Source organism: Rhinopithecus bieti, unplaced genomic scaffold (genome assembly GCF_001698545.2).
Source record: "Rhinopithecus bieti isolate Rb0 unplaced genomic scaffold, ASM169854v2 scaffold_46101, whole genome shotgun sequence".
Lineage (NCBI taxonomy): Eukaryota > Metazoa > Chordata > Mammalia > Primates > Cercopithecidae > Rhinopithecus > Rhinopithecus bieti.
In genome coordinates this window covers 1,777,419-1,792,160 of record NW_016819049.1, presented here as the reverse complement: position 1 = coordinate 1,792,160, position 14,742 = coordinate 1,777,419, and the positions used below count along the sequence as shown (strand labels likewise).

At 51.0% G+C, this 14,742-nt stretch overlaps 1 protein-coding gene across 2 annotated transcripts in view; it reads left to right on the top strand.

Annotated features, from left to right (window-relative positions):
• The first annotated feature begins 6 nt into the window (after positions 1-6).
• TSPAN18 (tetraspanin 18) overlaps positions 7-14,742 on the top strand; it is a 205,165-nt gene continuing 190,429 nt past the window's right edge. For both annotated transcript variants that reach the window (XM_017858103.1, XM_017858099.1), the window contains exon 1: positions 7-202. The gene's annotated coding sequence lies outside the window, so the exon portion shown is untranslated. The remainder of the gene's footprint in view (positions 203-14,742) is intronic.

Genomic DNA, 14,742 nt, shown 5'->3' with positions numbered 1-14,742 from the left:
CCCAGCCCCGGCTCCGGTCCCAGTCCCCGCTCGGAGCCCCGAGCGAGCGCCGCAGCCTCGCGCCGCGGTTCACCGTACGCGCCGCCACCGCCGGGAAGGCAGCCGGCGCCGGGCAAGTTGCGAGCGCGCCCCTCCGACCAGGAAAGTTTCCCCACGGCCGCTGGCGGGAGTTGGCGCGGGGTCTGGCCGCCGCAGCTGGAAGGTATGGGGCCCCGCACCTCCGTGCCCTCCGCACGCCGCCGCCGCGCCCCCGGGGACCTGGGGACCCCCGCGCGCCGCCCTGGGGGTGCTGCTGGACGCGACCAGGGAGTGGGGTGGAGTAGGGTTCCCAGGACGGTCCCGGGAAGCCCAGCAACCAAGTTCCACTCAAACTAGCACGCCGGGGCTGGGGGGCCCGGGGACGGTCTCGCCCCGTGCCTGCCACGAGTCCGCCGAGGGCCGGGGGCTGCGCCCAGGACAGGTGCAGAGCCGGTGGGCTCCCAACGCTCCGGGTGGGGAAGTGGGGGCTTCTGGAGAACGGCGTGGGGTGGCAGGTGTGGTTGCAAGGTTCGGGGTTTCGGCCAGGGCTGCGCCTGGAAAGGGGCTGCGCGCCACGCCACTCGGTAGGAGGACAGGGAGGGACCAGGGACTGGGAGCGGCGATCAGGGCCGGGAGGGCTGTGGGGCCCGGCAGTGGCACGGAAGGCAGGCTGCCTTTGGGGTCCCTGGCAGCGGGGCGGGGCGGAGGCGCCATGCGTTCCTCCAGGAGCCCCGTTATTCCTTAGGTGTGTGCGGTTTGGGGAAGCGGAGACTCCGTGGGGTGCTGGGTGGGTGGGAGGCTCGGGCACGTCCAGATTTAGGGGGCAGTGGGAGCCAGTTGGGAGGGTGCTCGGCTCGGGTGGGATCGCGCCGGCTCCGGGTCCTGCTGGAGTGAGGTGAGTGGGCTCCCGCCAGGGGGCGCACTGCTCCGGCCCTCGCCCGCAGGAAGCGCGTTCTGGCTCCTGTGAGGCAATTGCGCAGACATCCAGGACGCAGGGACCACAGACACCCAACTTACGCGGGGTCCCGCCCTGAGGAGCCCGCCCTATACTAGCCAGACGGGGGAGCGGGACTGAGGGTGAGGCGAAGGGTTCAGTTATAAACTGCGCCGTGGGCTGGAAAGGCTGGGAGTCAGATGTGATTTTTGTCGGGGAGGCTGTCAGGGCAAATGGATGATTAAGAAATTTACCCCCAGAAAAAGACGTAAGAAACTACAGCTGCGAGTTGGTGCAGAGAGAGTGGGTTGGGGAATTAACTTTTTAACGGTTCTTGGAGTTGCAGAAACCCAAACCCCAAAATGCATGCACCCTTTTTGTAAAAGTTGCACCTTTGTCCCCTGGATCTGGCCGAATCCCAGTCTGGTGAAGGCAGAATGGGGGTCTTGGGGTATCCTCTCTCTGGGCACAAGTAAACTGGGAGGCATAGGGTGGGCGGTGGGGGATGGGGCCTTAAAGACTTCAGCAGTCCAGGCAGAAGTGTTAAATTTCTCAGCAGTCAAAGAGCCCTGGCCCCACCCCACCCCTGGGTCTGGGGTCTCTAGGCCACATTCTTCTGGTCATTTCACAGTTATTGGTGGAAATCTGCCCTGGGTGCCAGTTATCTGGCCTCAGGGTCCCTGTATGTTGAGTCTGTGTGTCTGTGCCTTGGGAAGTCGATGGCTGCTTGCATCTGTGAGGAGTGTCATCTTTGTCATGTGCGGGGCTCACATTGAAGGGATACTGGAGGGACTATTGCCTCATCTTTCTCTCCAGTTCCCTCACCCCTCCCCTCATCCCAAGTGAGTGCAAAGGAGCAAGTCATAGAATGTGCCGTGGCCTCATTGTGGTTGGTAGAAGTTTTCATCTTTCTCTTGGCTGGTAACCTGTGCTCCTTGGGCAGCCCCCCTCCTGCTCCCATGTCCTTAATGTCCCTTACAAAAGTGGGGGAAATAGGGGTCCCTTAAAGAGATGAGGTTCCTCTGTTCAGTGTAGTCTGCCACATGTTTTTGTTGGATGCTACTGAAATGTTCCAGGACAAAGTTGCCATAAAGACAGATCAGTATGATTTTTATTTTGAATAGAAGAGGAGGAGGAGAGAGGAGAGAAAGGAAAGGGTGGAGAAACCTGCTGTCTCTGGATAGGTCTTTAAGACATTCCAGGGGGCTGGAAAACAAAAGAAGTATTTTTGTTGTGTTTTGCTTTTAGTGACTCTTGTTTTTCTGTGGAGGGAAGCCTGCCTGGACCAACCCTGCCTTGGAACCTGCCTGGGAGCACGGGGCCCCTAGAAGGCCAGCGTTTTCCGTGCTCTGTCCCTCCCCTCTTCTCCCCACCCCCACCCAGCTTCTCCTGAATTGGAGAGGGAATTGAAACTCCCCAAGGGCTACTAAAGTCTGTGTTTGGGCTTGAAGTATCTTGTGTGGGCTCAGTCTTCTCCCAGGCAAACTACAAGATCCCTGATTTAGCAACATTTCAAGTCTTGGGCACTCTGTTTCCTTGTCTCCCTTGTCCCCAAACCCATTCAAACAGCCAGTATTTGTGGTGCTTTTACCCAACCCCAGGCTGAAATAGTAGCACATCATTGAAAGCTCCAGGACACTTTCTAGAAGCGGAAGTTAGTTGGGTTTAGGATACCTTGGGATTGGGTTTAGGACACCTTGGACTAAGTCCAGGAAGGAACCCTCTGCTCTTTAAAAAATGAGATTTTAATGGTCTGAGGGGTGCGTTGGAGGGCAGGGTGCTGGGTAGGGATACAGGATTAATTCAAGGATTTGTGGGAGGGGGTGCCAGGAAGAAGGAAAATAGCAGATTTGAAGTCTAGCTCTTCTGGGTCATCCATGTGGCCTTGGGCAAGTTATTTCCCCTCTTGAACCTGCTTCCTCAGTCTGTAAAATGAGTATATTGGCTGAGGAGATTCTGAGCCATCTTGCAACTTAGAGCAGGAGAGTCTAACCTTATAGGGGTCTGGGCAGCCCTGCTCCATTCCTTCCGCCTTCCATTCAGTGGAAGGCGCCTCTGTGGGCTGGCTTGCCTCTCTCTGCCCGCCTGTACACAGCAAAATCCTGCGTTGAATGAATGCAGCAGTTTCAGAAACCAGCTCCTGTCATCAGAGCTGAAGGACAGAGTGCCCAGCAGTTTTGGGTAGAGAGGAGAATGTCTAGAACCAGTCCCTGCTGGGAGCCCCATGTTAGTCTGGAAGCTCGCACCCCACTCTTCCTTGGGAAGAGCCCTTTCAGTTCCTGGGCTGCAGGTTTTACAACCTCTCCCTTTCCAGAGGGCTGCTCTTCTGGCCTGTTTCATCAGCCATTGAGAGGGAAAATCAGGAACATTTGTTCATGCTCAGCTGGGGTCCAGCTACGGGAGGGAGCCTTGGAAACCAGTGCTCTGGCCCCACGGAGCAGATGACGCCCATCGATCAGGCATTTCTACCACCTGATGCCGTTGAGCCATTGCACCAGCTTGGGCTCCTCCTGCCACCCAGGCTGGCATCTTGGACCTGCATTAGCACTCCATTTGAGGGCGTGGGGGTGGATCATGAAACACTTTTTGTGAAGAGTGGGAGAGTAAGATGGTGAGCCTGTGTTTGCAGCTGGCAGGGCTGGTCTTTCATCTGGGCGCTTGTTGTCTTAAGATCCAGCCCTTGCCCCTGGTCTGCACCCAAGACTACTGCCTTAGTTAGTGAATTCAACAACTTAGAGATGAGCAAAAACGTGTTCACTGGTGGTGGGCAAGTATGTACAAAAGGCAACAGGATGGAGCAAAAAGGTAGCTGAACCAGGCATTAGGAGACTTGTGTTCTAGCCCGGATACTGTTACAGACGGAGCAATGTGGCCTTGTGTGAGTCACAGCGCCTCGCTGAGCCTCAGTTTCTCTATTTCTTTAGAGGCAGCAGTGCAGGTGGTTAGACTGCCTGGATTTGCCTGTCGGCTTTATCCTTCATATCAGTTGTGTGACCTTAGACCATTTAACCCCTGGTGCCTCCATTTCCTGATTTGTAAAATGGAACTAGTAATACCCCATCAGATTGTTGTGGATAGTCTTTGAGATGAAACTAGTAAAACATTTAGCATCATGCCTGGCATGTAGTAAGTGCTCAATAAATGTTCACCATTACCATCATTGTCATGATTATCATTATTACTATTGTAAAATGGGAGGGATTAACTTTGATTAACTTTGGTCCTTTCTAGTTTTCTGGGGCTGGATTGTGTGTGTGTGTGTGTGTGTGTGTGTGTGTGTGTATGTGTGTGTGTGAGAGAGAGAGAGGAACAGAGAGAGAAAGTCTGTCTTTGGGTTAGAAGGCAAGGGTGAATAAGCTGCTTTTTTGGTTCTTTTCTCTGCCTCATTGAGGGGCTCCTGAATCTTGTGACTATGCTTATGGTAGCCCCGCCCCCATGGCAAGAAGCCCATTTTGACGTCACTGACAATATCCTGGCTCCTGGCAGTTGAGGGATGATATTTCAACAGCTAGCATTCACCCATCCTTTCCCTTCTACCCTTTGTTTCCCACCCTTCACCATGGTATGACAACCATATGTGCAGGTAATGTGTTTAAGCTGATCAGCCTCTCCCAGAGTCACCCAAATAAAAGCCTGTCTTCCTAGAAGACACTTTCGACTTTAAGATAAATAATCTGGTTCTTCTGTTGTGTTGCTTTATGTCTGGCTGGCCCTAAATCCCTTTTTGTGTTCTGCCCATGGTCTGTTCCAAGGATGTGGGCTGGGCCAGGTCTGTGGCCTAAAGCTTTGGACCTTATTGACCATGCTGGCTAAGGCAGCCTCTTCTAGCAGCTTGAGAGGGGACAGGCCAGCCAGGCTGGGCCTCTGCCTCATCTTGTTCCAGCAAGGCTGCTGCTCTGAGATATCCAGAGATGATTATCATGGGGGCAGACACTTGGGGAATGCTGCCTGTCCGCCAGGAGCTTGACAATGCCTCATCCTGTCTCCGCCTACAAGGATGGTTTAGATATTGCCCCCATTCTGTAGATTAGAGAGTGAAGGCTCAGAAGAGTAAGTGGTGGGATTGGGATTTGATCCTAGGTTGATCTGATTCTCTATCCTGTGTGCTAAACCACTGTATTATATTTCCTCTTGTATCGAAACCTCCTGTGAGCCGAAAAGCCCCAGGAAAGATATCTCTTAGACTGAATCAGGCCCCCTCCTCCCTGCCTTTGATCATCTTCCAGGCTCAGAGCACCTTATGAGATTCTGTTTTTGTCCTGCGTGGATTACTCAGGCATCTTGGGGACAGTGATGAGTAAGAGTTTTTTGGGACATGGCTGTTTATGGAGGGGTTAGAGGGGGGGTGATCTTATTAAACAACAAAAGATTGTAATGGAAAGAGGATGCATATTGGAGTCACAGATCTGAAATTTGAATCCTGATTCTGCAATTTACTGGCTGTGTGGCCTTGGCTTCCTTATCTGTGAAAATCAGAATAACGCAACCACAGATGACTCTAAAATCTCAGTACCTTAACAAAACGATTAACTCCTGATCACATTACTTGTCTAACATGGGTCTCTGTTCCACACGGTCATGCAGGGACCCAGGCTTCAAAGATGATGACTCCACCATCTTTGTAACTGCTCCTTCTAAAACATGAGGCATCCAAAGTTACTGCTGATGGGGAAGAGGGAGAAGGGAGAGCCACACTAATACTCAGCTGCTTTGGCCAGGCCGTGACACACATCACTTCACCTCCAGTACCTTGGTCAGAACTGTCATCTGGCCCCAAACCAGCCCCCAGGGAGGCTGAGAATGTAAGGAAGTACATGGATATTTGATGAGCATTAAGTCTCTGCATTTACATTTACCTTAGTAGAGTGCTTTAAGATCAATCGAGATGATGCATTTAAAGCTTCTAGTATAGACTGGTATGTTGTTGGTTGTTAACACATAGAAGCCTCCTTTCCCTAATAATCCCTGATGTGCATTGCTCTTTATAGATTACAGACTGTATATATTGAAATTATTTCTGGGCAGATCATATTGTGCCTATAATATACCAGAGGGAGGTGAGTCCATACATGGCAAGGGCACTAGAAGCCAGGCCCTGGATCTTCAGCCCAGTTCTCCCATGACTTCCTTTGGCTTACTGAAATTTACTACTCTGAGAACGTTTTCCAGCATGTCTCCCAGGTTGTTTCAAAACCCACTTCTGCTCCTGTCTCCTCCCCCCATTCCTCAATAGTGTGGAGTATCTGTATTCATTTTATGGATGGTGAGGAGGGGAGGTTGCAGGAACTATCTGGAAACTAAGGGAGAAAGTTCTGGCCATGAGGTGAGACAAGCCAGAGTCATAGGTATTCATAGTGAGAGCCATAAGAATTGGGGCATCACATTTGGGCTGCTTGGGGAATTGCTGTGCAGCCAAGCTTTGGGGTATCCCTCCAAGGCACACCTGGTGCTACCTGCAGCTCCCATCCACCTCCATGCTGACCCATTGTGTCCTTGTGAGAGTGGGCAGGGAAGTGGAGGGCCCTGCTATAGTTTGGTTTGTTTGACCTTCCAAATCTCGTGTTGAAATTTGATCCCCACTGTTGGAGGTGGGGGGTGTTTGGGTCATGGGGGCGGATCCCTCATGAGTGGCCTGGTGCCCTTCTTCAAGTGAGTTCTCATGCTGTCAGTTCCCAGGAGAGCTGATTGTTAAAGAGCCTGGCTCCTCCCTGCCCTCTCTCTTGCTTCCGCTCTCACCACGTGATCTCTGCACATGCCAGCTCCCCTTCACCTTCCGCCGTGAGTGGAAGCAGTCGGAGGCCTTCTCCAGAAGCACATGCTGGCACCATGCTTCATGTACCACCTGCAGAACCATGAGCCAAACAAACCCTTTTCCTTTATAAATTACCCAGCCTTGCATATTCCTTTATAGTAACACACACGGACTAAGATGGGGCTCTAGGAGGCTTTCCAGGTATGCTTTTCTGTGGACAGTAAGATGTCCAGACCTAGGTTCAAATCCTGACTGCTCTATTTAACACTTGTCCATCTCTCTCAGCCTGTCTCAGTTTTCTCCTCTGCAAAATGGCAAGAATACAGGAAAGCTAAAAAGCGAGTCAAGTGCCTGGCACATAGTAGGTGTCATGTTTGCACCTCTTCTCTCCCCCTTGAGTAAGAGGAAGAGCTGCCCTTGGCAAGGGAACAGTGCCTGGGGAGATGCTAGAAGTGGGCACATGTGCTTGGACTCCTGGTCCTTGGATGGAGAGGCACCCACTTCCCTTCCCAGCAGCCTTGGGCTGGACTCTTGTGTTGGCTTCCATCTGAAATGGGAGAAGAATTTGGAGCCCTGGGTCTTGGATTTAGGCCCAACTTTTCATGTCTAACTCCTACAGCAGGTGCAGGGCTGGAGGTGTTGCTGAGATAGGCTCCTCCTGTGTTACTGCCTCTCCTTCTGGGGGGACAGATTGCAGCGTGCTCTAGTGGGCCAAGTGCACTGGGCCACCTGCTGCCTGACATTTAGGGCTACCCCAGCAGGGCAGGCCCGGGGAACTTTCTCATTGGCTAGTGTCTTAGCCCTTGGGGAATGAGGCATTTCTCCAGTCAAAACAGAAACGCCACCCTGCATGGTCCTTGTGGGGAAGAGCTGGGCAGGCTGGACACGGGGAGTGGAGGGCCTGCGGTTAGGAAGAGGATGGTCTCTCAAGACAGGATTCTGAGATGTGCATTCTTCTCCTGAGCATAGTGGACACTTGTTCCTGGGGTCACTGAAGAGTGCAGTCTTCCCCTGCAGCTGGATTTACGCTGACTCAGGCACGGAGGCCAGGGATGGCTGTGACTGTGGCACCTTGGGGCCCTCAGACACTTCACTCACTCCTGCATCCACTCCTCGGCTTCTGTGGTGCAGGGGCAGCAGCTCTGAGGCAGCTCCATAGCTCTGTGAGATGGCTTATTGGTTTCTTGCGGCAGCCGTGACAGCACCATAAACTAGGTGGCTTAAAACAACAGAAACTTATTCTCACAGTTCTGGAAGCTAAAAGCCTGTAGTCAAGGTGTTGGCAGGAACATGCTGTTTCTGAGGGCTCTAGGGAAAGGTCCTCTTTGCCTCTTCCTAGCTTCTGGTGGTTACTGTCAACCCTCTGTGTTCTTTGGCTTGTAGATGCCTCCCTCCATCATCGCATGACATTTTTCCTGTGTGTCTGCCTCTCTTCTTCTTATAGGGACACCAGTCTTGTTGGATTAGAGCCCACCCTAATGACCTCCTCTTAACCTGATTACATCTGCGAAGTTCCTGACAGCCAGGAGGTAGGCTGTCAACATATCTTTTTGGGGTACACAGATCAACCCATAGAGGTGGTAGTATTATTGCTCTATTTACAGTCAAGGAAGTCAGCGCAGAGAGGTTACGTAATTTGCCCAGGTTCATACACCTATATACAACTAGTAAGTGACTGGTAAATTACTCTCTGTACATTTCATTCCTCTTACCGTTACAGTAGGTTTGCATACCTACCTCGTGGCCTAGTCCTGAGCATCAAAGGAGGTGAATGTCTGTGTCAAAACACACTCAGTCCACAGCTAAGTGTTTGCCAGTTGTGTTATCCGTCTTTGCTCCCTAGATGGGATGTCTCCCCGGAAACATCAGCGTATAGAAATTACAACCAGTTGGAGCTAGAATGTTTTCTAGAAATAATTGTTTGAGTTGACTGAATGAAAGGCACCATTTGCATTCTTTCAACTCGCCTTTCTGGAGTTGCCTGCCAGCTCCATCTCCTCGCAAGTTGAGAATATCAGATGAGATGGATTTTTCTTGCTTGATAATTTTCCTGGGTTCCATTTTAGCACCAGAAGTCATGGTGGCTTTTGCAATTTGGGCTTCTCTCCCCAGGAAAGTATCTGGGCATTTGAATAGGGAGGGTCCCTGGGAGGCTCAGTAGATGACTCTCAGCTCCAGAGCCCTTCCCTCGGGGCAGGGAGGGTTTGGGGGTTCAGCTGTGGAGGCTAGAGGACTCTGATATGCAGCCTCATCTGGGTGCAAGGAAACAGGGGAGGCAACCTGCTGTGGAGGGTTAGGACACATTCTGAACACAGCGCCTGGGTTCAAACACCAGGTCAGCCTCACACTATGACCTTTGTTTGATCTTTGACAAATCACTTAAATTCTCTCTGACTCCGTTTTAACTCATCGGGGTTGATTAAAATGCATAAATATATCTCTTGGGATGGAATGTGGTACATGAAAAGTATTCAGTGAATGTTAGGATTACTTTAAATATTTTATTTGTCATCTGTTTTCCTCCATAGAGTGAGGGCGGAGATGTTTCTGTTTGGTTTTCCACGGAGCCTGCAGTGTGGAGCTCAGTCCCTGGGGTTGAACCGATGCTCATATGCTGAATGAATGAGGAAATAAATGATTGAATGAGTAGATCCTTAGCTATAGCTTCTTTGGGATTCCATCCCTCCTTGCTATGTACCAAAGCCTCTGCCCCTAAGCCCCTCTTATGTGGGATCATGGGGAGGCCATAGCACCAAAGCCCAAAGGGAGCCATAGAATGCCATGAAAATGCTCAGGGCATCCAGGACAGAAGGGCCACCTCATGGATGCAAAGGACAAGTTGGGTTGGAGGATGAGGAGAAGCTGAGAAGCGGGGCTGGGAAGATTGTGGTCACCGCAGGAAGCAGGTCGTGGTGGCTGAGTGGGAAGATCACATTCAGAATGTGGGGTTTCTCCCATGACACAGCCACCAGAGGCACTCCCCGACGTCTCCAGCACACCAGAGAGGCCCGCCCTTCTCCAGTGTGGTAAATCAATAGGCATACCTCATTTTAGGGAGCCCGATCTATGAAAATGCCAGCTGGATTCGAAAGTCTTCATTCAATCTATAGTCAAGTTAACTCAAAGTTTCCCACTGCTTCCTTCTGTCTTAAAAATAAATTCCATTGACGGAAGTTCAGCTTACACACTTTGTTAGGAAAACATCTGCTGTGTAATGTGGTCATGTTAGCCGCCTTGCTTAAAACCCTTCGATGGATTCTCGGTTGTGTTCAAAAGGCTTTCAGTGGCCTCTGCCCCCTCCCCAGCCAAGTCTCACTCCGTCTTCTCCAGCCCATCTGCCGTTTGTTTTCTTCTCTTGCCCCTACCTTCATGGACAAGTCTTTGTGACCTTCCTCCCCTGGACTGTTTTTCCTCCCTCTTTAGTTACCTGACGCCTCCTCATCCTTTGGATCCCAGCCCCTGCATTACTTCCTCCAGGAAGTCCTCCTTGACTTCCTAATGGGCCAAATTCCCCATCTGTAGGCTCAGATGGCTCCACAGTCCTCTCCTTGGTGGTATTTTGTCACTCTTGGATGATTGTTGACTTCTCTGTGTAATTTTTTTTTCCTAACATCTATTTCCTCCACTTTGGTGTAAGCCCAGGAAGGCAGGGGCGGTGCCTGTCTGTTCATCCCTGTATCCCAGGCACCTGGCAGGGTCTCAGAAGGTGCCTGAGAAATTCTCTCGTCTTCTCTCCATTTTCTCCTCTGCAAGCCAGTCTTTTTTAGGTTGTTCTGGTGGCTACTGGTAATCCTCCGTGTTCTTTCGCTTGTTGATGATCACAGCTAATATGTATTGATTACTTGCAGGGTGCCAGGCCCTCACAAATCAGATCTCATCCACCAATAGAAGAGTTTTTTACAGTGGGAACGCTGGAGCCCACCGGACTTGAGCCCCAGCTTTATCACGTACCTGCTCTGCACCCTTGGACAAGCTCCTCAACCTCTCTGTGCCTCATTTTCCCATCATAAAATGGGACTAAATATAACAGCTAACTTATGAGTTGTGAGGATTACATAAATTAATTCATGTAATATTTGTTTTTCCAGTTTTGGAGGCTGGAAGTCCATGACCATGGTGTTGGCAGGTTTGGTTTCTTCTGACGTCTGTCTCCTTGGCTTGCGGATGGCCACTTTCTCTCTGTCCTCACACAGCCTTTCCCTGGTGTCTCCTGTGTGCCCAGAGCTCCTCTTCTAAGAATACCAGTCAGATTGGATTAGGATCCTTAAGGCCTCATTTTAACTTAATTACGAAAACACTCACATTCCAAAGTGCTAGGGGTTAGGGCTTAAATATGAGTGTGCAGGGAGCACAATTCAGCTGCTAATATCTTCTAATTCAGTACTCTATCCCCATTTTATGGTTGAGAAAACCAGGGCACAGAGAGGTTAAGTCACTTGCCCAAGGTCACATAGTGCTAAACAAGTATGGGAGTGTAAAACCCAGGTAGTCTGAACCTGGAGCCTGCACTCCACCACCAGATGGTCTGTTTCCTGGCTCTGCTCCTCTGTGGATCCCCACAGTCTTCCCTTTTGGAGCTGGTTTGTTTCTTAACAGCAGAGTGGGGAGGAAATCAGGATCCAGGGGTCTTTGTGACTTATCTCCTGGTCCTTTGCTCCCACCCAGCCTTGAATCCCTCGTTTGGTGGCAGCCGCCAAAACTACGAGGGAATGGGGGCCTTTACTTCTGCATCTAGGCTGTGAGGGAGGTGGAGGCCGCAACGGGGTGGGATAGTAGTCAGAGATCCCAGGAAGTGAGGGAGGTTTCTTGATTCCAGGGTTTCCCTCTTTCCATATCTTTTTTTTTTTTTTTTTTCCAGGAGTTATCTGCTCTTTGAAAATAATCATGTCTGGTTGGGCACGGTGGCTCATGCCTGTTAATCCCAGCACTTTGGGAGGCTGAGGCGGGCAGATCACTTGAGGTTAGGAGTTTGAGACCAGCCTGGCCAACATAATGGAACCCCCATCTCTACTAAAAATACAAACAATTAGCTGGGCATGGTGGCGGGTGCCTGTAATTCCAGCTACTCAGGAGGGTGAGGCAGGAGAATCACTTGAACCCGAGAGGCAGAGGTTGTAGTGAGCTGAAATTGTGCCAGTGCATTCCAGCCTGGGCCACAGAGCCAGGCGAGACTCTGTCTCAAAAAGAAAAGAAAATAATCATGTCTTCCTGGTGAAAGACTTAGGAAAAAATAAAGAGTAACAGCAAGAGAATGTGGAAATAGAACAAAAGCATATTCAATGGAAGGTCACTCTCAGTCTTACATTGGTCTCTGTGCCCAGAGAAAGCCCTGGGCTGCTCTTTGGGGTTTCCAGCCTGCCTTCAGGCCAAGAGATTGAAGTGGGTGCTTGAGGTTGGAGGAACCGGAGGGAACAGCTATTCACCAAAGCCATGGAGGTTCTCCTGGGTAGACCATGGGACATGGGAGAGGTCCGTCCTGTTGGGATGAATGCCTGGCATGCCACTGCATGGCCTGCCATGATGCAGTCATTCCCGACTGGTGGATTGAGCTGCTTGTCTCATGCACACCCCTTTCCTGTTGCCCCACCAAGCAGAGACACCTATGGTAGGGTGGCCACCAGGTCAATGGCCTATTCTCTTTGTCATGGTTGCCTGGCCCTCTCTGATCTCTTCCTGCCCCTTGCCTATCCCTGCTTGGTCCCCGCAAATATCATCTTGGCCTTTTCATCTCGTGGGGTGCAGGGGCCTGGGCTAGGTGGGGTTTGGGAAAGAGCCCTTGGGACCCTTTGGGGAGGATGTGTGACCGGGAGACCTGTGGGTCAGGACAGGGCATCTCTACCTTCCTCCAGTGTGCGATGAGGTGTCAGTTGGCAGATCAAAGGGCTTTTTGTTGTTGTTTTATTTTCCTTTCCAGAGCCTTCTTGCTGGGAAAGCAGGCTGTAGAACCAAGGGGAACAGCTGCCACCTGTGTGTCCTGTGAGAGGGCAGGGCCAGCCAGGAGTGTGGGGCATCTGGCGCTGCTGAGGGGCTGGGACTGGGCCACAGGTGGGAGCTTTCCCCAGGGGACTCTGCACCTAGAAACTGATGGGAATGTAGTGGCCGACCACAGAGGCTGTGGGCCCGCAGCAGGACAGGAACACCTGCGGAGTATTAGCAAAGAGTTACGGGATCTGCCCCACAGCCCCACCCTAGCCTGTGAATTTCTGTCTTCCACTGTTCCTCAAATGGAGTGATGGAGGGAGCACTGGACTGCGAGTCCAGAAAGCCTGAGCTTTAAGTCCAGTCTTGGTTTGGTTCTAACAAACTCTTATCTTCCCTCCGGACTTGTTTTTTGAGACAGAGTCCCGCTCCGTGGCCCAGGCTGGAGTGCAGTGTCGCGATCTCGTCTAACTGCAACTTCTGCCTTCTAGGTTCAAGGGATTCTCCTGTCCCAGTCTCCTGAGTAACTGGGACTACAGACATGCACCACCACACCCGGCTAATTTTTTTGTATTTTTAGTAGAGACGGGGTTTTGCCATCCCTCTGGATTTCTCGTCTCTCATCCGCATCACGGGAGTGGGGCTGCTTGTTCTCCTTTTAGCTCCAGAGCCTCTGGGTCTCCCCTGAGAGTCTCAAACGGGGAACATGACCTCGGAGCCTTGTGTCCCCTGGAGAAAAGCTCTCAGGAAGCCAAGGCGTGGTTGTTGATGGAAGTGGGGATGCTGTTTAAATAAATTAAGAGCCGAAGAGGACAATCCGTGGCATTCTTTTGAAGAGCTGGGATGATATGCATAACAATCCCTCCCTTTCATTTGATAATTTCTCCTTCTCAAAGCAGTTTAATGAAAGAAAGTGTCTGAAGATTTGCTGCACAATGAGCTCAAATACAAATATTCTTTTAAAAAGGTGGTTGCTATGTAATCGAATTTAAATAATGGGCAATTTTTGTTCGTAGTCTAACCACTTACAAAGGTCTATTCAAACCTGTCTGAGACGTGTGTGAGTATGTGTGTGTGTGTGTAAAGAAAAATGACCTTACTGATAGAATCTTTTTGGAAAAAATAGTAATGATGATGATAATATAGTTAAAGTTGTGTGTATGAGTTGGCACGTGTCTGCTGGTGAGACATATGGGATTAACATGAAATGCGCTGCTAGAAGGAAGTTCTAAAGGCAGCTGTAGAGTCCTCCTGGCATTTGAATGGGTGCTGTGAGCAAGAGAAGCGAATAGTTTTGGAGTCCCATGGATCTGGGTTCAAATCCTGAGTTGGCCCCTACCAGCCACATGACCTTTGGCAAGTTATTTATTCCTTCTGAACCTTAGTTTCCTCATCTAGAAAAAAAGGGACAGCAAGAACAAGATCAAGTGCCTAGCGTGGTGCTGGGCATGGGAGCGACCTGCCAGGTTGGCCCCTTCCCCTCCCCCCTGCACCCTTCTCCTTCCTCTCCTCTCTCTGCTCTCTCCCTACTCCCTTCCCTTTTCTTCCTTTTCCTCTCCAGAAACAGCAGAATTTTTCCATGTACACACGAGACCCATATACGTTATAGCTCATTCGATGCCCAGCAAGCCAATCGGAGTGGGATTTTTATCTCCATTTTACAGAATGGAGACCTGAGGTGCTGCAGTTATGGAATCGGGTAGATCACCCAGCAGGTGGAGGGGTATATGGGAAACAGGAAATATTTGTCGGAAGCATAGCAAGGCCTGGCCTTTTCCCTTGTATGGAAATATTTGCCTGGGTGGTATGTGGAATGCAGAAAGGGTCCTTGGTGTTGCTTGGAGTAGCCTGCTTCCCTGCTACCCTCCTTCCCTTCCTTCCTTCCTTCTTTCCTTCCTTTCTTCCTTCCTCCCTCCCTCCCTCCTTCCTTTCTCCCTTTTTTCCTTCCTTCTTTCTTTCTTCCCTCCCTCCCTTCCTTTTTTCCTTCCTTTCTTCCTTCCTTCCCTCCCTCCCTCTCTCCCTTCCTTCCTCCTTCCTTCCTTCCTTCCCTCCCTCCTTCCTCCCTCCTTCCCTCCCTCTTTGCCTTCCTTCCTCCCTCCCTCCCTCCCTTCCCTCCCTT